The 23,529-nt window shown below is 41.8% G+C and overlaps 3 non-coding genes and 1 pseudogene across 3 annotated transcripts; all 4 read right to left on the bottom strand.

Moving 5' to 3' along the window:
- Nucleotides 1-1,541: 1,541 nt before the first annotated feature.
- On the bottom strand, nucleotides 1,542-1,623 carry trnal-aag (transfer RNA leucine (anticodon AAG)). The gene has a single exon. It is a non-coding gene; the product is annotated as a tRNA-Leu (tRNA).
- A 2,765-nt stretch (nucleotides 1,624-4,388) lies between these two features.
- trnal-aag (transfer RNA leucine (anticodon AAG)) lies at nucleotides 4,389-4,470 on the bottom strand. The gene has a single exon. It is a non-coding gene; the product is annotated as a tRNA-Leu (tRNA).
- Nucleotides 4,471-22,365: 17,895 nt separating this feature from the next.
- On the bottom strand, nucleotides 22,366-22,484 carry LOC148813126 (5S ribosomal RNA; annotated as a pseudogene).
- A 537-nt stretch (nucleotides 22,485-23,021) lies between these two features.
- On the bottom strand, nucleotides 23,022-23,140 carry LOC148813125 (5S ribosomal RNA). The gene has a single exon (XR_016086283.1). It is a non-coding gene; the product is annotated as a 5S ribosomal RNA (ribosomal RNA).
- Nucleotides 23,141-23,529: the final 389 nt, after the last annotated feature.

Raw genomic sequence — 23,529 nt, 5'->3', positions numbered from 1 at the left:
GATTGGAAAAAAATGTGTGATTGCGAAATGCTGTGGTGTTACTTTTACAAAGACGGTCAATGAAAAAAAGAATGTGGACCAGGGCAATACTTTGAGTTTACAGCTTGTCCAAGGTCATTTATTATTAATACTATTATTAATATCTTCGTTAAAGACTTTGATGGCTACAGCTCAAACATGAGAGGTTGAGCTTTATTAGCTCCACCTTGCGGAAATTCCGGATACTATTATTTTGCTAGCGGTATTTACCGGTAACTTGCGGTATTTACCGGTAACTTGCGGTAGACTGCGTACAGCATACCTGAAAATAATGCGGTATCGCCTGCGCATTTTGAATGGCTGCATCTGTAAATGAGGCAACTTGCAAGGTGAGCAGGCTCGGTGCACACCGAACGCAGATGTCTCAGAGCAGTTGAGACGTGTCCAAGTGGCTGTCAAAGGACGGCCCTTCGCCGGCGCCGTGGCTTAGTTGGCTAAAGCGCCTGTCTAGTAAACAGGAGATCCTGGGTCCGATTCCCAGCGGTGCCTTTCTTCCTGTCTTACTGTACAGAATTTATCCTTATGGGCAAATCCCATGCCTTTTAATTCAGGTGAATGCAAGTGTTCGTTTCCTTTCTGGAACAACTTGTTTTGAAAGAAATCTATACAGCTTGCGAAAGATGAAACACAAATCTTGCTTATCAGTGAAGAAGAGGTACTCCCAGCAGGCCAGCTAATACCAGCAGTGTTTTTTTTTCACCCTAACCCAGAGAATGGAGAAAAGCGAGGCGCCTGTGGCTCTGCAGTGTAATCAGTTCGCGAGTTCGGCGGTTAGCTGAAAGAGTGGTAAATGCAGCTTGCCCCAGCCCGTTCTTATTCTTTTAAAGAGGATAAAAAATTAACTTCGCCGCCATTACTACCAGCTTTAAAAGACTGCCATGGGCACGGAAAAAAACACACTACAGATGACTTTTCTGGAACCGAAGCAGAGATTCCTTTACGAACCAACTGATAAAGTTCAGCCAGTGAATACTGTTAACAGAATGTGAAAGCACGATCAACTTTGTAACTGCAACCACAGGAAAACCAGCAAGAAGCAGGCTCCATTCCCCATTTAAATCTGTCGTGCGAGGCATGCTTCTTGAACGCATGAAGTAAATGCCACGATCGCTTTTGAACTTGGACAAAGTACTTCCAAAGGAGCGCTATGCGCAAAGATTTAACAAGCTCAACCCCCGCCAACGATTCGGTGTGAAGAAGCAGAACATTCAAGTTTCACAGACAGAAGCGGCACGCCAGCACAGCCAACATTAAAACGGAGGGCACACTACGATTTGCATTGACACAAAAGTGATCTGGGCAGACGTCGTTCCCTGCATAACGCAAAAAGTGGCAAAGCGCTTTTGGGTTAAGAGGACGCAAGATGGTTTTTGTTTTGTGCCTTGATGTCAAGCTGAGAAAGTATCTTTAAACACTTTGCTTAGTTTCTCGAGAGACTGCCAAAAAGCATTTCCCTCCCTTTCGTCTGACGTCAGCTGAAAGGGGGTCCTGACAGAAGCACCTGGCAGCGGTGGGATTCGAACCCACGCCCCCGCAGAGACTGGAGCCTTAATCCAGCGCCTTAGACCGCTCGGCCACACTACCCGCTGTGCGCTGTCTCTTTGTCTCATTACTTGCTCGGAGGAGGTCGGGTGGGTTTTGCTCTTGTCGCCCAACTTAGTGGCGTTATGACCGTGGAACCGACTGCACCTGCTTTTTCTGAGATGCTTCCCCTCTCATGGCGAGATCTTGACTTCTTTAACACCTCTGGATAAAGATCTTCTGTGGAGCAGGTTTCAGACCTCTGCGTACAGCACCCTTGATGTCATTTTATTTTTACAGCAGCCGCATCCGGAAAGTTGTGTCTTTTACGTTTTATTTGAACAACAAAACTACATACAATACAAACAAGAGCACATATAACGTATGAAGAAAATCATCAGGGGCACATGCTATAATACAATTACACTTTATGAAAAACGATTACACAAGGTAAATAAAGATAAGGTCCACAAAGCTTGTTCTTACATTTCGAAAGAGTCCGTAAATACCCCTTTACGTCTATTTTGAACTGTTCAAACGTAGGACTCTTCCCAGACCATTTCACTTTATACCACATTCCTAAACGAGGATGCATCTCCTGTTTTAGAACTATTTTGGCCGTGTGGCTTATACAACACACCCACAGTATTCAAATGGTGGACTGCAGATCTGTGCTATAGTTCAGTCGAATTCGAAGGATCCAGCAATCGTACTGGATTTGACTGGGATTCTGAAATGTCTCTTGCAAAAGTATTCGGGTTTGCTTGAACCTTTGATAAAAAAAGTGATCTGATCTGAAACTACCCAGCTTACAATCTCTGAGGTAGTTGTCACTAAACTCGGACGTGATGTGGCACACATGTGCCGTGTGCCTTTACTTTTGTAAAAAACTGGTATCGGGAAAAGTTTCTTAATATTTCTTTTGATTAGCATGCAAGAAAATGGGATCATTACCTATGGGATTTCCCGCCAGCGTGGAGCTTGAATTCACAACCTTGAGATTCAGTGTTCAAGAGTCACAGAAGAGGTCGGCCTGGTCTTCAGTTTGCCAACGATAAGCTCCGGCAGTGCTCCTCTGTAAAGCAGATTATTCGGATCGGTTATGTGGGACGGCACTTCGATACTAAGATCGTTTGCAGCACACGCATTGTTTCCCCCCTTCACGCAAAAAACATAGACGAAGGAAGCTCTCTTGTCTTGGGCTGCTGACTCCCGGATTTAAAGCGCTCTGGGTGCCAGCTAAGTCTCTAACAAGCACACTATAAAGACAGGAATTACACTTTGCTCACGTCACGCATGGAATGGCGAGGCTACTTGTTCCAATATTATCTAGTCACACCTCATATGGTGCCGATTCCTGGATTTCATTTAAGAAAGAGCACTGCTAACACCGTAAACAGTGCAAAACGTGTGATGAAAGAAGTCTTTTCCCCCCTTTGTCTAAAGCAGAACACAGCGGAGTCATGCCGAGGGTTGTGAGATCAAGATTTCAGTGGAGCACTGTCGTCTACGTCTTTAGCTACATGAGTTGGACATCCTCTTGTACACGGAAAGCAGATTGAGATCCTCTGACATGAAAAGTGCCAGATAAAAGCCATTTCTCATCCTTTCTCTTAGTGGTGGAGCTATCGCATGTAAATGAAGCAACTTGCAAGGCGAGCAGGCTCGGTGCACACCGAACGCAGATGTCTCAGAGCAGTTGAGACGTGTCCAAGTGGCTGTCAAAGGACAGCACTTTGCCGGCGCCGTGGCTTAGTTGGCTAAAGCGCCTGTCTAGTAAACAGGAGATCCTGGGTCCGATTCCCAGCGGTGCCTTTCTTCCTGTCTTACTGTACAGAATTTATCCTTACGGGCAAATCCCATGCCTTTTAATTCAGGTGAATGCAAGTGTTCGTTTCCTTTCTGGAACAACTTGTTTTGAAAGAAATCTATACAGCTTGCGAAAGATGAAACACAAATCTTGCTTATCAGTGAAGAAGAGGTACTCCCAGCAGGCCAGCTAATACCAGCAGTGTTTTTTTTTCACCCTAACCCAGAGAATGGAGAAAAGCGAGGCGCCTGTGGCTCTGCAGTGTAATCAGTTCGCGAGTTCGGCGGTTAGCTGAAAGAGTGGCAAATGGAGCTCGCCCCAGCCCGTCCTTATTCTTTTAAAGAGGATAAAAAATTAACTTCGCCGCCATTACTACCAGCTTTAAAAGACTGCCATGGGCTCGGAAAAAAACACACTACAGATGACTTTTCTGGAACTGAAGCAGAGATTCCTTTACGAACCAACTGATAAAGCTCAGCCAGTGAATACTGTTAACAGAATGTGAAAGCACGATCAACTTTGTAACTGCAACCACAGGAAAAACAGCAAGAAGCAGGCTCCATTCCCCATTTAAATCTGTCGTGCGAGGCATGCTTCTTGAACGCATTAAGTAAATCCCACGATCGCTTTTGAACTTGGACAAAGTACTTCCAAAGGAGCGCTATGCGCAAAGATTTAACAAGCTCAACCCCCGCCAACGATTCGGTGTGAAGAAGCAGAACATTCAAGTTTCACAGACAGAAGCGGCACGCCAGCACAGCCAACATTAAAACGGAGGGCACACTACGATTTGCATTGACACAAAAGTGATCTGGGCAGACGTCGTTCCCTGCATAACGCAAAAAGTGGCAAAGCGCTTTTGGGTTGAGAGGACGCAAGAAGGTTTTTGTTTTGTGCCTTGATGTCAAGCTGAGAAAGCATCTTTAAACACTTTGCTTAGTTTCTCGAGAGACTGCCAAAAAGCAGTTCCCTCCCTTTCGTCTGAAGTCAGCTGAAAGGAGGTGGCGACAGAAGCACCTGGCAGCGGTGGGATTCGAACCCACGCCCCCGAAGAGACTGGAGCCTTAATCCAGCGCCTTAGACCGCTCGGCCACGCTACCCGCTGTGCGCTGTTTCTTTGTCTCGTTACTTGCTCGGAGGAGGTCGGGTGGGTTTTGCTCTTGTCGCCCGACTTAGTGGCGTTATGACCGTGGAACCGACTGCACCTGCTTTTTCTGAGATGCTTCCCCTCTCATGGCGAGATCTCGACTTCTTTAACACCTCTGGATAAAGATCTTCTGTGGAGCAGGTTTCAGACCTCTGCGTACAGCACCCTTGATGTCATTTTATCTTTACAGCAGCCGCATCCGGAAAGTTGTGTCTTTTACGTTTTATTTGAACAACAAAACTACATACAATACAAACAAGAGCACATATAACGTATCAAGAACATCGTCAGGGGCACATGCTATAATACAATTACACTTTATGAAAAACGATTACACAAGGTAAATAAAGATAAGGTCCGCACAGCTTGTTCTTACATTTCGAAAGAGTCCGTAAATACCCCTTTACGTCTATTTTGAACTGTTCAAACGTAGGACTCTTCCCAGACCATTTCACTTTATACCAAATTCCTAAACGAGGATGCATCTCCTGTTTTAGAACTATTTTGGCCATGTGGCTTATACAACACACCCACAGTATTCTAATGGTGGACTGCAGATCTGTGCTATAGTTCAGTCGAATTCGAAGGATCCAGCAATCGTACTGGATTTGACTGGGATTCTGAAATGTCTCTTGCAAAAGTATTCGGGTTTGCTTGAACCTTTGATAAAAAAAAGTGATCTGATCTGAAACTACCCAGCTTACAATCTCTGAGGTAGTTGTCACTAAACTCGGACGTGATGTGGCACACATGTGCCGTGTGCCTTTACTTTTGTTAAAAGCTGGTATCGGGAAACTTAAAGTCAAATCCCAAAACAGTAACATATTTAAGAGTAAATGCCTCCTAATAGCTAGCAAGCGCTCCTAGTAAGTAAAGTTGTTTGTGTCCCTGCCTGTCACGTGGGAAACCGGGGTTTGATTACCGACGGGGAGACAGCTAGTTTTTTTATGATCAGATTCCAATCTTTAATGCTGTGTGTGAGAACTTACGTAACTTTCCTTTTCTCACATTTTCTGACGACTATTCCGAAGGAGCGCCCTGTCAACTCCTAATACTTTTCAAAAATCTGCCTGCATGTTTGATTATTTTTGTTTTATTTAGAAAAAGTTCAATATTGATCATAACTAAAGAAATTTATGATCAGAAACAAAAACAAAATGTTGAAGATGCAACTCGATCTTGAATCAGAGCTGGGTGACACGGGCTTTTGTTCTGATATGGTTGTACGAGAAACAGGAGGAATCTCTTCTCTCCTATGGAGCATGAGCTGAATCAGGAATGAGACATGTCATATATCAACGCATGACCTACATCGTAAAACTAAAACTAAATTAAAAACTAACATTAAGTTATCAGAGACATTCATTTATATACAAACAAGAGACAGACAAAGCAATAATTCTACATTAACTTGTCCTGCACTGATCAGACTAATTGAAATGGTCTGATTCAGAGCCTGTGCAGCTTGTGCTAATACAACAACGCCAGTATTGAACCCTCAGCACCATACTGACTACTGAGCACAAGTTCAGCTGCTCTCCAGCTTTGTTACGCACGTTTTTTTATTGCAAATGGAGCTGATCTCCAGACAGTACAGTGTTAATTAGTCAGCAGCCTCTACTAGTAATACATCGCCCCTGTCCAAAATCTCTAGGTAAAAAAAACACATTTTATACATTTGTCTGCTTAAAGATATAATCTCTTTAAAAAAGACAAAGGGTTTGTGTGTCAATTGTTTCGATTAATTTCGAACGCAAAGAAAAGTAGTTTTATTCCAAGAAATCACACATTTGTCGCATCCTCCATACTATACTTCTCTCTTGTAGTAGTAAAGCATTTTGATTTAAACTGAACAATATATTAAATGTTTCTTCTATACACTTACGATTAACATAGGCAGCCTTGAACGGATTGCGGAAATCAAATATACATCTGGATTCAGAGTGTGCTTTCCAACTTTTGTGTAACATTTTCCTTTGATAGGGCGGAGTTGTTTTTAAAATCTGGATTAAATAAAAAGGAGTGACGTCAGTGTAAAACAGCTTTCCTTCATGGGGAACAACAGTTGTGTTCCATATTTCTAATTATTTTGGTTTCAAGATAGCAATTTAGTATGAAACATAAAAGCCAGCTGGATAAATCTGTTACACGTCATTTACAATGGTCTTTCAACTAATAGCCCACGCAGGGATCAAACCCCAACTGTTGGTACGAGTTGCATAAGGCTCTGCAACATGCAGATGAGAAACTAACCTCCGCTTCTTTATTATATACACAGTGAGCTATATATGCGGGCTTACTGGCCCCTACGGGCTCTGTATTTGATTGCGGTACAAGACCGGCCATGGAGAAATGAAGTGAAGAGGGTGTGTTCATTAAAAGGCTCATTGCGTCCCTGGGAGGTCTCAAACCACCACCCTTTCGGTTAACAACCGAGCCACAAAGACTCATGTACAGCTTAACACTTCTCGGTCTCGGTGAAAGTGATACACTCCGTAAAATTTCTGGAGAATCATTTGTCAATTTCCCTACGGGATTAATAAAGTATTATCTATCTATCTTAAAGGAAAATCGCCAACAGTGGCCGATATCTATTGGAGTTATTTTCATTCTATACTGCAATTTCTGAAGGGTACCCTGTGAAAATACGAATTTTGACGAGAAGGGATGGACATATAAGGTCAGCAGGCTTGGGGAATTGGACCTTATGGTGAAGGCTGCGGGCTCGGCATCAGCAGAACCTGATCAATATCGGTTGACTCCGATATACTTTGACAACTTAACTTCTGGATTTAGAGACATTTACCTTAGTGTCGGTATACTAAGATGTTTTGGTAACGAGGAAGGAGGGACAAAGCAAATTGGCAGAATGTGTGCTATTTTGTTGACTACAAGTCCTCACATGCCAGAGGGACAATATTAAAAAAACTTAACAGTATAATCTCTTGTACTTCACGATTTAATGGTGTCTGTCACATTGTATCTCACACCTCAGTGTCAGAATTGTGAGACGAGTTTGTAATCAGGAGGGAGGGCCATAGCAATTCAGCAGAAATTGCATTCACCTTTTCCCAATGCATTCTTACATGCCATTTTCTCACATGCCATGCTCAGAGGGTCATATTTTTAAAATGGTATCATTAAATGTCCTGAAGTTCAGGATTTTGACAGTCTGTTATATTGTGTCTCACACCTTGATGTCAGAAATATGAGACGATTTTAAAATCAGGAGGGAGGGCCCTAGCAATATAGCAAACATTGCATTTACCATTTGACAATGTATTCTCTCATGCCATGTTCAGAGGGTCGTATTTCAAAAACGGTACAGTACAATGTCCTGAAGTTCAGGATTTTGATAGTCTTTTCCATTGTCTCTCACACATCTGTGTCAGAATTTTTAGACATTTTTATAACCAGGAGGTAGGTTCGATCACCCTCTGCTCATCCTCAGTTAACCATATAGTCTCATATGCCATGTTCTAAATGTCCCATTTAAAACTGCTATATTAAAATTTCTTGTAAAATGCAAGAGTTTGAGACTTTTTATGATCAGAAGGCAAGGTCGTGGAAAATATGCAGAAAGTGCCAGTGAATTTACGTTTTGCCTTTGTCTTATTTACTCGTCTGATTTATCAAATGTGTCATTTAAATCTCCAGTCATTTCTATATCAGTCTGAAGGCCTTGCAGTAAAGATTGCAATTCATCCAAAAATGCCAAGTTTCCCACTGGTGATACATACAAGGAAATGAATGTATATTTTCCCCCCAAATCAACAAATTTAAGATCAAATACCTCCCTCATCTGCAGGTGGAGATAATAATGTCAGAATAAATACAGGTTTAAAAGTCAGGAGCATTGATAGTCCTATTTTAAAATGACACTAAAATGCTCACAATATATTAAAAAGCTCTGTAAAATGCAAAAATAATAAAAAAATATTAAAACAAGGTAAAAAGAAATAATACACAGTTATAAAGCTCAGGAATTATCAATGTGAAGTTACAATGGGTTGATTGTGTTTCATGTGATTTAAAAAATAAAATGTTTGCAAAAAGTTCACTTACAATATGCTAAAAATGGCAAGAATACTTAACCTTTTACTACCAGTGACTACCAATGTCCGCCTGGAATTTCCTCCCCCTTAAACATTTGTTATATTTCATTAGCAGAACATAGCAGGAGCCTGGTTCAGGTCTTAAATTGAAGCTAACCCCTTTGGCTTTGAGTGTGAATTGTCGAATTTCTTATATTTCTTAATGTGTCCACTCAGCAGACAAACATATGAAAAAAACCAAAAAAAATAGCTGGCGAACATTTTTTTTCGGTCTTCAGAGGTCAGAGTTTTCAACTATATGCATGTCAAGGGCCTGGGAATGATTTGAAAACCTTGTTCTAGGTGGCTACTAGCTTGGATAAAAATTTGGGACAAACTGATCAATTAGAAAAAATTCTACATCATGTTTTGTGAAGACTGGACCTGGAATGAAATTTCACACCTACAGTATAATAAAAAATCATAAAAATATTGAAAATAATAAGAATAAAAACCATTGCAAATGCTATAAAAACCTTAAGACACTGCTAGAGAGCCTTTACCTGCTGTTATGCAATGAAAAAAAACCTCAGAGTTGCCTTCTGGTGTGAAAAAAGGAGCACTGATAAGAAACTGATAAAAAACTGATTGATTATCCCTTCTGAGTCAATGATTGACAGCTAAAAATGCAGCCTGAAGCGTCTAGAGGAAGTCTCACCCCCTAAGGGTGGCTGAAAATACAAAGAATGACAGCGGTTTTTACCAATCAAATCGCCTTATTTCTGGCGCTCGTTCTTCAAACATTTACTACGTAATCAGTAACGTTTACTAGTCTCTAGCTCTTGAGATAAACTAGTCTGGGTTATTTTGGATATATATCATGCTCCAGAATAAGGTAAAAACATGGGATATATATATGCTGGTTTTTGCTTTTGCGGTTTTGTTGGTAAAAATGTATGATATTGACATGCTGGGCTGGCCAGGTGATCGGGTGTTTTTATTGGGATTCTGCTAGTTCATTAATTTATTGGTTTATTGCATAATAGTGTCATGTCTGTGGAAACAAACTTTATGATTTTGTTGTGGTGATATTTGAGAATACGTGCATGTGAGAAAATTTGTGGAGCGGTTTCAAACAAACGTTGTTTATCTCGCGTTTATCTTAAAAATAATAAGTGTCATCTGGGGAGACAGGAGTGGTCCTCGGTGACCGCGATCCGGACTAAGTTAACAGGTGTGTAATTTAAAAAAAAACAAGTTAAAAATAAATGCTAAATGGGTTTAACATTCAGGAATGTAATTGGTCAGATGCTTACGATAAGTGATGCTGGTGTTTCGTGTGATTTAGCGAATTCAAAAAAATATTCATTTTAAAAACGGCAAGAGCTTGTATGAAAAAAAAGTTCGTAAGTATCTTTGTTACAACAGCCGCGCCAGAACTATTCAGATACTGTACATCAGAAAAGTACCTGAACTTGACTGGTTTATATTCAGTTATGTGCATTGGGAACGAAAGGGAGACTTAGATGGATTTTATTAGGGGTTTAGTAATCAGAAAATTTATTTTTACACGTTTATGCCTACGAGCAGAAATAACTTCCTGCTTTCAGCGCTTTTTTTGTTTCTGCTTGTAACCTCGAACAGAGAAACCCAGTACTGACTCACAGAAACACCCCTGAGTTTCTGCGTTTCTGGGATTTAAGAGGGATGTATGCAGCGGTGTTACGAGTCTGGAAGGAGGAGACGCGCATTCCGCACGGGGAGCGTAGAGCAATGAGCCGCACCTGCTGCGCGCTGAGTCCTGTCCTATATAACCGCTGAGCACGGACACACAGAGTCTCCAGCCAGTGTTGGAGATTTATGATTTCAATGTTTTTTTTTTTCCTTTTGAGCAGAAGCTGGGTTTCTTCCTCTAGTTAAAGTTATTGGAGTTGTGGTTACTGTGCTAGACCGTCGGGAATAAAGATAAGAGTGCTTTCTTGATACTTCACAAGAGTATACATAATTCACGAGCTGTATTTAAAAAAATGAACTGGAAGAAAAGCAATAGGGCTGGAGTTTATAGACTGTGATGCAAATACGAGAGTAGGAGAGGAGGGGACTAGTTCAGGAGCACAACCGGCCCTCTCCTGCCCATTCTCCCACCAGGGTCTGTTGTAACCCAGTGTGAAATTCAGTGAAATTGCAGTTCAGCTTTTGATCACTCAGCTGCTTTGCCCTGGGAATATGGGGCAAATAAAGGAGATAGCAACCAGACTAGAGGGAGAGTTTTTATTCCTAAGGGATGACTTGTTTTACAACAGCAGACAACTTAAAGAAACAGAAACCTCTGTTCTGCTGCTCCAGGTTGGTTCCACTGGGAACAAGTGTGGCCAGGAGCTCATGAACAGTAATTAGGGGTTGTTTCCACAAGGGGGGCTGGAGTAAGTTAGATGTCAAGGGCAATAAAACTCATTAGACCTAATTGACCAGTTAAAGCGAGTTGTTCTGCTTTCTGCACAGAAACCAGTGCTCTCTTCTCAATGTGTGGGTGAGTCTGTCAGTGATATAACAGCTAGGCAGGACTGCCACTGTGGTCTATTTCATCACCTGTGACCCCATCTTCCAAAGACAACAGTCCAATCTAGCATAGAGTGTCCCGGAATGATAGTGACTGACAAATAGTGACCCCTTAATGGAGGAAACTTTAGCTTTTGTAGGTAATTATACCACTTGACAATGTTACAGGTGTTGGGGGGGGGGACCCCTAGTGATCCCACAGTCTCACATAGACAATGGCCAGTCTACACAAACCTCCAGTCAACACAGCCCTGACCCCTGTTATGTCACCCAGGTCTACACTGTGAGACAATGATTATTTAGGAAAATTGTAAGGAATGCATTCCAAAGCAGTCAATGGAAGTATGGAATTAAAATAGTCAAGTCTTGTAAAATAGAGTATATTATCTATTTATTATACCTTTACATTGTGACAAAAACAAATTTCAAGTCCATTATGAGCACACACAGCATATTAAAGATGGGTCTCTGCACTGTAAAGGAATCTCAGTAACTTTAGCTAATAAACCTGAAATGTCATTTCTTTTACTGCTTGTTCTTTAAGGTACTAACTCATTGACATTATGTAGATTAAAATAAGACTATTCACAAAGAAAAAGCATTTATCACAAGTGTATCATGCCAAATAAACTCTAGTAATCAAGAGCAATTAAGAAAAGGAAACAAAACCATCTTTTGAGGATGCCATATAGAAATGTAAACACACACTCACACGTGGGGCCAATCTTACCAGAAATCAATTAACCCACCAATGATCTTGGACTGATGTCTGAAAACCAGAGCAAACAGTACAATATTAAGGTACTAAAGCTATTAGTAGAACAGATCTAGCTTCTCAACATAATACTTATGTCTGAACTTCATTGAATAGTGACACTTCAATCTTTCATATTCAATATTTTTCACAAAATCAACAGCTGAGAACAGACCGCCATATACCTTTATCCAGTGGTTTTCAGAGCAGAGACATCCGTGTGGGCAAGAGTTCTTTCCCTGAGGTCCACTGCATGTCAGCTAGCCACGTTCTGGCTGGGTCGTGTGTACTCCTGGGAACATCGCCTGTAATGAATATTGGGGACTTTGTACAAATTAATAATGTGAGCATATTAATATGATTTGTGTTGAAGCCAAACATAGACAATCACTGTTAAAACTTGAATTCAACCTCCAGTGTCTGCTTTTGAAATGCTGATCATCACCCGTCTTCTGGCTTCTAGATGCACGTGTTAATGGATATTTCTTGTCTTCTTTTTTTTCCCCCCATATGCTCTTCTCTGTATCATTAAGTACTTCTGGGTCATTTCATGTACCTCGTGGCAGCTTGGCTGGTGGTGAATGGCAGGCAGCTGCTCTAAAAATAACATACCTATTAATATGATGTTGAAGACAAAACCAAAACAATACAACTTTGTTTTGCACTTTACAATTTATCACAAGCTTGTCATATTTACAGTCATCAACTGATTTAGGCTGCTGTTCCTGTGAAAAATGTCCTTTGTTTAAGAAAGATTCAATTTAAAATCTTTAGGTTTTAAATATAAACCACTGGCAATATGGTAATCACTTTTACAACTTTTAAGAAGTTGCAAGATAGCTCTACAACTATGTTGTCCTTAACCTATTCAGAAACTACCACTAATATTGTAAGAAATTGTTCTCTAGACTCTAGATCTTGTGGGCTCTGTTCTCGATGAATTGGAAAGGTGTCGTTCATGAAGTCCAGTACTCTGTCGATCTCTCTCTTACCAAGAGACTACCCATCTAACGCTGCAGGAAACTCCAGTGCCTGGTCTGGGAATGCCGTGCTATTCAGATTCTGTCAATAAATTTCAAGAATGGTTCACCTTTTTGTTTACACTGTGGCATTTCTTTGCAGTAACAATTGAGTGGGATAGTTATCTGCCTTCTATACTCTTCTGAAAATCATGTATCTTTTTAGCAGTCCCATATCCCTTCCTTATATCCTTGCTGATGAGAATGAGAAATGCTATTTTCAAGACATTAACACGAATATAATTTTTACATTAATTCCAAGGTACAAGAAAATGAATATCTTCAAAATATGCACTTTAATATACTTACTTAGTTTCTTTTTTGGAAATGGTCAGTGAACCAACCACTCCAGAGCTTGTCCTTCACCTTGAAATTATTTCCTGGAAATGCTGTAATCACAGAGGAGCTCTTCTCCCCTCAACAATGTCCCTTTTTGTCACAGACAGAATTATGACAGGCTGTTCGTTGATTATAAATGACTTTCTTACAGCCCTTACATTGTCTTTTCTCTTTGATTGATTTATCCATCTTCCGATTTGCCTCCTTATCCGGGAGGCAGGCTCAGTGTTTTTCACGAGCATCAATGCACAGTTTTTGTGCAGGTTCATCTGAAAAGAAAAGACATCTCATGTCTCCCTCTGTCATCTGTGAGCTTCAGCAGTTGTCTTTGTGATGACCTTGCCGTTGTAATCACACACCACCTCTCCCTTCTGGAAACACCTGGAAGTCACAAACTTCTTCCCCTTCACAGGATCGTCAGTGATGCTCAGGCCTTCCCAGATTTGATACTTTATCAACTTTTTAATTTGCATGCCATTTGGTGGCAGTCCTGTGTTGGGCTTCCACTTCTCAAGCACTTCAGACACTGTTGATACATTGGCTGACCAGTCCATCTTCTCCGTCTCCTTTCACAGCTGCTGACCTGGGCATTACAGCGCAGTTTAGTGAAGTAAAGATGAAATGGCTGATAAAACACAAATAAAATGCAATTAAGGTACATTCCAGATTTTCTTAAATACTGTACATGATTGGAGCTATGCAGGTGGAGGTCTTTTGTTCGGTATTAACATGGATTTTAATTGGCTTCTATGAAAACTGGCCATGGTGTGAGTGAGTCCTGTGATGGACTGGTGTCACATTATGGGTGATACAGTACTTTGCATCCACTGTTTGCCAGGATGGTTCCAGTTCTACCACAACCCTGAATTGAGTGGATGGGTATATCAATGTAGCCATCAACTTGCATGTTCCTCTTCTTCACTCAATGCAAAGGAAGCCAGCTGTTGTTTGAGGTTTTGTGCTCTTTAACAGGAATTATGACCATTTTTGTGCCCACTTGTTGAAACAACACTTTCTTTGCACCCATTCCTCAACCTGTAATAGTGAGAAAATAAAAATGAATACACCAAACTGTAAAAATCCCATATATGTAATTTCTTACTTTTGTTGTATGAAAGTATTCTTACTGTCATGTTCTTTACCACCCTGGGATGCTACAGGTGCTTCAGCTGGAGAAAGGCCTGCAGGTAATACAGTACAAGAAGCTGCTCAGGCAAGGTGATGTCTTGCCCAGTCTGTGCAACACATCTCTCTTTGCAACCATCAACACCTTCCAGCAATCCTTCGTACTTGGTTCTGGACTCTGCAACTGTCTATATCTGTGGGAGAAATTAATACTCATCAACTTTTTTTGTATTCAAATTAAAAGTACAACTGAAAGAAGTTTTAAAATGAAAATGACCTATTTTTAGTAATCTCTTGGCAACATTCTTACTGTTCTTCTTCTGAATATCCTTTAGGATACTTTGGAAGTTGATGATGAGGTTAGCCAGGCTGGGATCCTCTACTTTCACACTGATATCATTTAGGATGTAGCCCGGAAAATGGTTTATGTTCTTAATATAATTAGCAATGATTTGGTGAGACAGTCCAGTGGTCTTCATTTGGTTACAATAATTGTTGTTTTGGATAGGCCCTTTACAAAGTTTAAGGAAGATGCAGATGGATCCATAAAAACAGGAATCTGGAAACATTTTCTACCTGACAAATGTAGAGTCACTATGTTTATGGCTGAGATTTCACATGGGTGAATTTTAAGCTAAGGAGTAAAAACATGTGCTACGGAAATATCACTGCTCAATTTTAAATAAATTTAAAAATAAATACCTCCTGAGAGCAATCTGCCACTTCAAGATCCTTGGTAAGGTCCTGTTTAAACCCAGCCAGGTGAGGAGCATCCAGCGAGTGCGTTCTGTCCAGTCCAGCCTGGGTCACCGTCTTCCTGAGAGCCTGCTGATGGCTTTTAAGAACTGGGGGACAGTAGGAATACAAAATACACATTTAACATTTTTACAAAGACAAACTAGAATACAAGTATAAAACAAAAGATACATTTGGAAAAAATAGAAAGTTCTCCAGAACTCACATCTTCCCCTTCCTCTTCCACTTCAGTCTCTGGCATCTCTTCCTCCTGGACAGCAGCCTCTTGCTCAGGGCATCTGGACCACTGGTATATCATTTTAACAGACCCTTACATAAAGGTAAAGGTTAGAAATGAAACAGAAGAACCCTTATAAATTATAAATATCTTACCTTGCTGATGTGTCTTCAGGATTCCACATAAAACAGTCCATGGACTCCGCCAGTCTCACATTCTCCCTCACACATGAGCCCTATGCTCTTGCAATCCCCGACCTGCCCATTCCTCAGGTGATTCAACAAGTCCTTCCTGGCCTGGAGAAGGACCTTGCTGATGTCCTCTGCTGAGGCTCATTTCATACACACCCTCTTTAGGTGAAGAGGAAACTGGTCAAATGTCTTCAGGCAGGTCTTGCACACCAGATGAATCCTCATGGGTCTCTTTTGAAAATAAATAACTTTTGTGTAAAGGAACAAGTCAAGACTGTTTCAGTTTCTTAACCGAGCCTTAATTTTCTCTCCAATAGCTTCACCATATTGTTTATTGTATTTTTATCAGAATTATACCTTGCTCTAAAATAATGACTTTATAAAACAACTTAACTCTTACTTGGTCTTGTTCGCAGTCTTTCCAGTAGAAGTCGTTGTAGAATTTAAAAACTGCTGTGATAATTTGATCTGCCCGAGTGTCCTTCCCTAACCCAGTATTGATAGCTTGTGTACTGTAGGGTCCAAAGGTGGTGTTCTGCAATTTCCTCCCATAATGTTTCTTTGATCAGTTGGAAGCAAGTGTGAAAGCTTCCTCCCAGTGGGGAAGCTCAAGATCCTCTAGTTGTATGACAGATTTTGCTCTTCGAGGATCTGCAGTGTGGTGTGAAGCCAATTTTTGGCATTGCTTACCAGCTTCAAATATGTGAGTTTGGGTGGCTTGGCAGGTTTTATGAGTTCCTCGGTCTTCTGTCGTAGGCTGGCGGGTGCTCGGTTCTCCCGTCCAATAAAACTGCTGTGTTTTGTAAATGGTGGACTGTTTGGATCATTTTGTAGATGATCCTGGTTCCTTGTTGGAAGGTATCCTGTCTGTTTGACATGTTTGTTGTGTAGGCAGTGTGGAGGGTGACCGTACGGTTGCGTGCGTTGTCAACTCTGGATTGATCCATACTTACCATTTAAATGCCTAAAGCTTCGTTGACACCGTTAGGTTTCCACTGTTAGGCAGCTTTACCTCTGTAGAATCTGTGGCTCCATAGGAAGACAATCTTGCCTTTCTGTGTGTCGTTATGTTTCTGCCTGGGTCTTCTTCAGGCATTGTTCTGGAACACTGTGTCCATGCTGGCCTGTTTTTATCCTGTTTTGTAAGGGGCAGTGTGTTGTAGTTCCTCCTAGGGGGCTAGTTTGTATCCTATGGTCTGTGTTCCTTCTGTACGTTTCTGTATGAGTAGGTGCAGTTTCAGTTGGTGAATGGGTTTCTGTTTTCCTTGGGGGGGATTATGCATGGACCATTAACATCTCAATGGGCAATCAGGGTCTTTTGTTTTCCTCCCTAGTAGGACTGTGCAAGCTGTGCGAGTTTCCATAGCTGATTGGTTTCAGTTATTCTTCTGTTTGTTGCGTGTTAGTATGGTGAAGAGTTCCAGTCCCTGTAGGATCTGGCTAGTTAGGAGAGGGGAACAAAGCTCCTTCTCCCAGATTTTATCCGAGAGGGGACCATCTGGGACAAGGAGAGCACTCTCCTTCCAACGACTAAAACCCTCCCGGTTTTTCTGATGTTCAGGTCTTGTGTAAAGATAGTATAAAGTCTTTTGATCCACTCCCTTTCCTTTTTCTTTCTTTCTATCTCTGTCCAGTTGGGGTTGCTTTCCAGTCCCGTGGTTCCTGATGTACCTGTGTTGTGTCAGCTGGGTTCGGATGGAGTTACCCGTTCCCCCCCCACATAGGTCACCCCGCACTTTTTGCACTGGATGCTGTAGATGGCGTTATTGATGTTTTCTGAGAGTGCCCTTTGCAACTGGAAGATTTCTTTAGTTTCTTTGTTTTGGATCGTTGTTTTCTGTTATGAAATGTTTGGCTCTTGGTGTATATGATCTGTTGTGTACAGGTTTTAGCTTGCTTTGGACTAATTAATGCTGAAGGTTTTTGTTTTTTTCTGTGTGCAGATATGATTTTGTGCTCCCTCAGTATGTTTGTGTTTTCTAATATCATGGTTTTTGGTTGGTTTTTATGCTGAGTTGAGAATATGATGTGTTGAGGGGTATTTTTCTGTCATCTGGAGTTTTTCTATTTAGAAATGTTCGTGCCACATTTTTGAGGAAACTTTGTGTGTATCTTCTCTGGCATAAAGCTTGGAAGAGTGTGTATTTGGCTTCCTCAAAGTCTTGTTGTTGTGTACAGATTTTGTGGAAGTGTAGGAGTTGTGATTTTACCAGTCCTTTTAAAGTATGTTTTGGGTGGAAGCTATCCTTGTGCAGTAAGCCGTGTGAATGTGTCTTTGAAAAATACCTTGATGTCCAGTTTGTCTGTGTTGTTGAAGGAAGAAACCTTGTATGTGGTGGTGTCTAGGAAGTCTATCAGGCTACCATGCTTGGTGTATTTGGGTTTAATGGACCTGTGGTGTGTGTTGAGGCTGTTAATGATTTCTTGTAAGGCTTGATATGTGCTGCCTATATGTTTATTTTTTATTTCTTTGCCCTGGGATGGACTGGTGTCCTTTCCAGGGTGTAGGCTGCCATGTGTCTATTTCTTGCCACGTTTTAAAGTAGAGTTACAATCTTACTATTTTTTCAGTTTTAAATTGACATTTACAAATGTATATTGAAGCAGCTACCCACCTGAACTAAACTATCTCAGCATGTGTAGTCTGCAAAGGAACAAGTAATAGGTTTATTCCATACTGAAAAGAGAAGAGAGAAAACTCAATGTTTCGGCTGTGAAGCCTTCTTCAGGTGTGAGAAAGACAGGGCAGATTACAAAGATTAAATAGCACAGAAGAACAAAAGCTGGGAGAGGGGAGGAGGCAGGAGCAGCAGAGAGGCCACTCAGGAAGTGCAAAATGGAGAGAGGTGAAGAAAGGTGTGAAGTCAAAACCTGCAAGAGAATAGAGAAGATTATTTTAAAATAAATCAGTCATTGAGAGATCCTGGCTATTTGAGGTGAAAAGAAAAACTATGGGCTTGGAGAAATCTTTAACCTTCCCAGCCCTAATATGTTCTCTGAAGTGTTCTCCTGGTCTCCTTTCGGTTTCCCAAATGTAGATAGCTGGGCATTTTTTGCAAGAGATACAGTAAATGAGATAGAGGATGTTGTCAGGGTTATCCGGAATTGTCCTGTGATGCCCTGAATGTCGGTAGATATGTATTTGCAAGTGATGCAGCGAGTGCTATTGCAGGGGAAGGTGCTGAGTGCGAGGGAGCTGTGAACAAGAAACTTATGTGGTGGTCAGTGATAAGAGATGATTGGGCGGTCGGAAAAAAGAGTACCAATGGAGGGATCGTCCTGTAAAATGTAGTCATTGTTAATGATGGTCCTGGGGATAGAAATTGGGTTAGGGTGGTAGGGAAGCACCGAGGGAATGCAGTTGTGAGACTGGGAGTTCCTGATTGAGTTGATGATCCGAGGGCTGTTTTTGGCCCGGGATTAGAATAAAGCGACACCTTTCATCAAACTTTTTGACAGGTACCACGCCCCCTTTTTCAGCCAATGGGAGGCCGCCATGGGCAGATGTCCTGCCCCCTTATCGGCCAATGGTGCAATGTTATGGGTGGATGTCCCGCCCCCTCGAGAGCCAATGGTGTGTCATAATGAGTGTTGTTGTCCTGCCTTCCACCCCTAGCAGCCCCAGGCCTCAGGGTCCAAATGCCCACCACCGCATCTCCTTCGATTTATAAATAAGTGTGTGAAAGCGCGTATTAGCGATGAGGGATGGAAGGTGATAATGTCTGCTGCAGGTTTGAATGCAATCTATTATAACCCTAGGGAATCGGCGGTGTGGGAAGTCTGGTGAGGGCCGCGAGTTTCCGGGATGTGAGCACGCACGCACGCACGCACGCACTCACACACACACACATACACACACACACTGACTGACTGACTGACTGAGTAAAGTGTCACAGAAAGAACTCGCAGGACAAATAGCATGTGAAATGTGAACCACTTTATTTCATCAGTAGGTTTTAAATTACAGAAACATCCCAGTATACACTTTTAAACTTTTCACACACATTACAGACTACTGCTTGCAATCGCCAATTAAATGTTGGTGTAGAAAATTAGTTGTAGCTATCGCCCCAACATTGTTCAGAAACTCAGCAGCATCTGAAAAAGTATTCATAACGCCCTTTCTCTTGCCATTTCTCTAGCCGTGAACACCGAACTGGGCGACCCTAACAGAGAAAATAAATTAGCCTGAGTGATCAGAGGGACGGTGTTACCACAGGTTCTATGTAAAATACGTTGTATTTTGGAATACACACCGCTGAATCCGCCAGGCTTCAGTTTCTGATCTGAAAACATCAGAATCGCAGTAATTTCACTCATGTTCTTTACATGCACATCTATCTCTTTAACAAATTCAAGGACATGAGTATTCAGTTAATTGATTTTCATTTCAAGCTTTGCAGAAAGAAGAGTGTAAAGCACTTTTTGTAAGAATTCTTACGTATACATTCGAAATTTTTCATTCTTCTCACGATGGCACACCTGTGTCTGTAAAACAGAGTGAAAGCTCTATTCACATTGCCAGTATTTCACAGCCCTGGTTTTACATAGATCTTTTTTCTTTTCTGTAAAAATAAGTATAAATAAGTATAAAATAAGTTTTGCAACGCACCAAAAGTCACGTGTAGTATTTTTCCATCTACCTTTACAAGTAAGGAGCGTACATACTCATATGGCGAGCGGTCGTCAATTATTTTTCTCAGCAAGTGCTTTATACTCCGCTCAGTATCATCTGTAAAAGTATAGGCACCCAGGCCACTGGCGATGTACAGAACAGCCGATAAAATTCGGGCTAAACGGAGACACTTATAAATTTCTAATGCGGCAAACAACACATCTTTGTACTGTAACATGACCAGGGGAAGGGTCATTCATAACAGGTATTTTCGGAATGACCTACTTAAAATACTAGATATGGACCTTAGCAAAATGGCTGCCAAAAAGAATCAGCTGACCGGTACATGGAAAGGGTCTACCCTGAGAAACAATGAGACACAGCTGAGCCGCATCAGGAACCGAAATATAAGTGCCCCGGAGGCAGTGAACAGGGCGGAAGCCGATAAGGTGAATGCGGTTTGGAGGAAAAGAGAGGAAAGAGGTGTATGTTAAAGATCGGACTACTGAAAGGAGAAAAGGTTTATGGTTTTTGGATTACGGACACTGGATAAGGATACATCGCGGATTGACTTTATTACGGACTTTTGGAACTCGGATCGGATCAGGATTAAGGGAACGGATTACGGACTGTATTTGGAAGATAGTTGGAGGAAGAAAAGCCACGAAACTCAGGAAAGAAAAGTGTGGTGTGAGTACTACTTTCATTTACATAAACTTTCCCCCGGAGACACCACAGTACCCATCCGCGCACCTGACAACTAGGCATGTGTGACCCCGTTGACCTGGATGATTAATCAAACGGGCCGCGCATTCATCAACCACAACCCCCTTTAAACAATGGTTGAAGGTGCAACATACCACCGACTTTACAATCTGATCCATAGCATCGGGCTCATTAGAGCCATCATTAGCTAAACTAGGTTGAACATCATCATTAATCACATTTTGGCGAACACACATGAACAGACACGAAACATTCAAGCCTGATGGTAGTTTGAAGATTGATGCGTCGACCTCTTCATTATTCTATTAAAGGAAAAAAGAAAAGGAAGGCTTAACAAAATAAATAGGCATGCTTTTTACCTAAAATATTTACAATTGTAATGCCTCTTTTGTGTTAGAGTTCTTTGTTTGCTTCGAACTTGCTGTGGTTTAATATTTACCATTTGTAGCAACTCTTCATCAGTCGTTGACGGACCCCCAACATCTGAATCACCGTCAGAGTTCACATGACAGCCACTGTCACACACCACTGAGTGCTGGGTCAGCTTTTGCTAAAAAGAAGACAAAGTGTTGAAAACGAAATACGCTAAACGCAGATTGAAAATACAATTCCACTATCAGAAAAAATATTTTAGCAACCTACTTCTTCAGTTTGCATAGCAGAGGAATCCGATGATTCTCTACTCAAAGAAGCCATCTTCGCAGCAGTCAATATCGGGGCCTGACAGCTCAGGTGTCACACTTCAAAACCGGCAAGTCGGCTAATTTAAGCATAAACTCCAAATTTGTAACCATGCCTACATAGCTCAAGACATTTTTCAAATGGTTGTGATGTTTTAGAATGCCCCACCATATCCCCCCGCCCCAAAATCACACGTGTTTTATTGAGAGTGAAAAGTAATCACGTTGAATTAAAATATGTAAGCTTATTTCAATGACAAATTCTCAACAACTTTTCAAAAGTTTGAAATGATTTTCCACGTACTGTGAACGTAAAGTCTTTAAACCTTAAAAATATTAACATGCAACCCAAGCCTCAAATGATGTGTGTTTCTCTAGAAAAGAAATTACATTGAATCAAAAAATGTAAAACTTATTTTATCTTTTGAGAAGAGCGTTGTAGGGCAGGTCTTTATATTTTAGTGGATAGGTCATAAAAGTGTTAAAATAATTGAATAAGACACATTTAGCAGCGATAAATTATAAGCACGAGCAAAAATTGATATTTATAACGCTTATAGATTTTAACAATATAACAGACTTTACTAAAATGTTTACTTTTAAATTAAATATTACATCACAACATGTCCACACCCAGGCACCTGCCGTTAAAGGTTATAGGATGTAGAGATACAGTATATAAGGTTCATGATGAGAATAAAAAACGCTCACGCTAATACACAAGCACCCGTGTCTCGCCAAAGCTGACAAATAAACAGACGGAAAAGCCGCACTGCACGTGTGAACAGGGGAATGAGCGAGCGAGCAGGGATAGGGCGCCTCCTGCGCTTAAAAGCTTACAGCACCTGGTATTCCCAGGCGGTCTCCCATCCAAGTACTAACCAGGCCCATCCCTGTTTAGCTTCCAAGATCAGACGAGATCAGGGGTGCTCAAGGGGGTGTGGCCGTAAGCAAGAACAAGGCTCGCTGGCACCCTTCTTATAGAGAGGACAGCTCCGTCACCTCTTTTACGACGCTGCTTTTTTTCCCTTGCGTTTTTCTCTTCTTCCCACGTTCTCTCTCTTCACTGCCTTCGTCCCCGCTCTATTTCACTTCAGCCTTTCACTCTTGCTTCCTTCCAATGAGGACGGAACTGCGGGAGAAAGGACGCTATAGAGGATCGCTGTGGAGAGCTGCTGCTGTGCTTTGACATCTGAGCTCTGTGGAAAACGATCTCAATACAATTCTGAAAAACGCGACTCCCCGAACGCCAGCCGAACAAGTCTCCTCAGCCGAAGCGCTGTGTCTCTTTTCAGCTGGCGATAAACCTTTCCTCGATCCTTTGCGGACTTGTAAAACTGTTCATGATCAGAATAAAAAACGCTCACGCTAATACACAAGCACCCGTGTCTCGCCAAAGCTGACAAATAAACAGACGGACAGGCCGCACTGCACGTGTGAACAGGGGAATGAGCGAGCGAACGGGGATAGGGCGCCTCCTGCGCTTAAAAGCTTACAGCACCTGGCATTCCCAGGCGGTCTCCCATCCAAGTACTAACCAGGCCCATCCCTGTTTAGCTTCCGAGATCAGACGAGATCAGGCGTGTTCAAGGGGGTGTGGCCGTAAGCGAGAGCAAGGCTCGCTGGCACCCTTCTTATAGAGAGGACAGCTCCGTCACCTCTTTTACGACGCTGCTTTTTTTCCCTTGCGTTTTTCTCTTCTTCCCACGTTCTCTCTCTTCACTGCCTCCGTCCCCGCTCTATTTCACTTCAGCCTTTCACTCTTGCTTCCTTCCAATGAGGACTTAGCTGCGGGAGAAAGGGCGCTATAGAGGATCGCTGTGGAGAGCTGCTGCTGTGCTTTGACATCTGAGCTCTGTGGAAAACGATCTCAATACAATTCTGAAAAACGCGAATCCTCGAACGCCAGCCGAACAAGTCTCCACAGCCGAAGCGCTGTGTCTCTTTTCAGCTGGCGATAAACCTTTCCTCGATCCTTTGCGGACTTGTAAAACTGT

Source organism: Atractosteus spatula, assembly GCF_055471065.1.
Source record: "Atractosteus spatula isolate fAtrSpa1 chromosome 10 unlocalized genomic scaffold, fAtrSpa1.hap1 SUPER_10_unloc_11, whole genome shotgun sequence".
NCBI lineage: Eukaryota > Metazoa > Chordata > Actinopteri > Semionotiformes > Lepisosteidae > Atractosteus > Atractosteus spatula.
The sequence above is the reverse complement of the archived record's forward strand: the minus strand, read 5'-3'. Positions and strand labels throughout refer to the sequence as shown.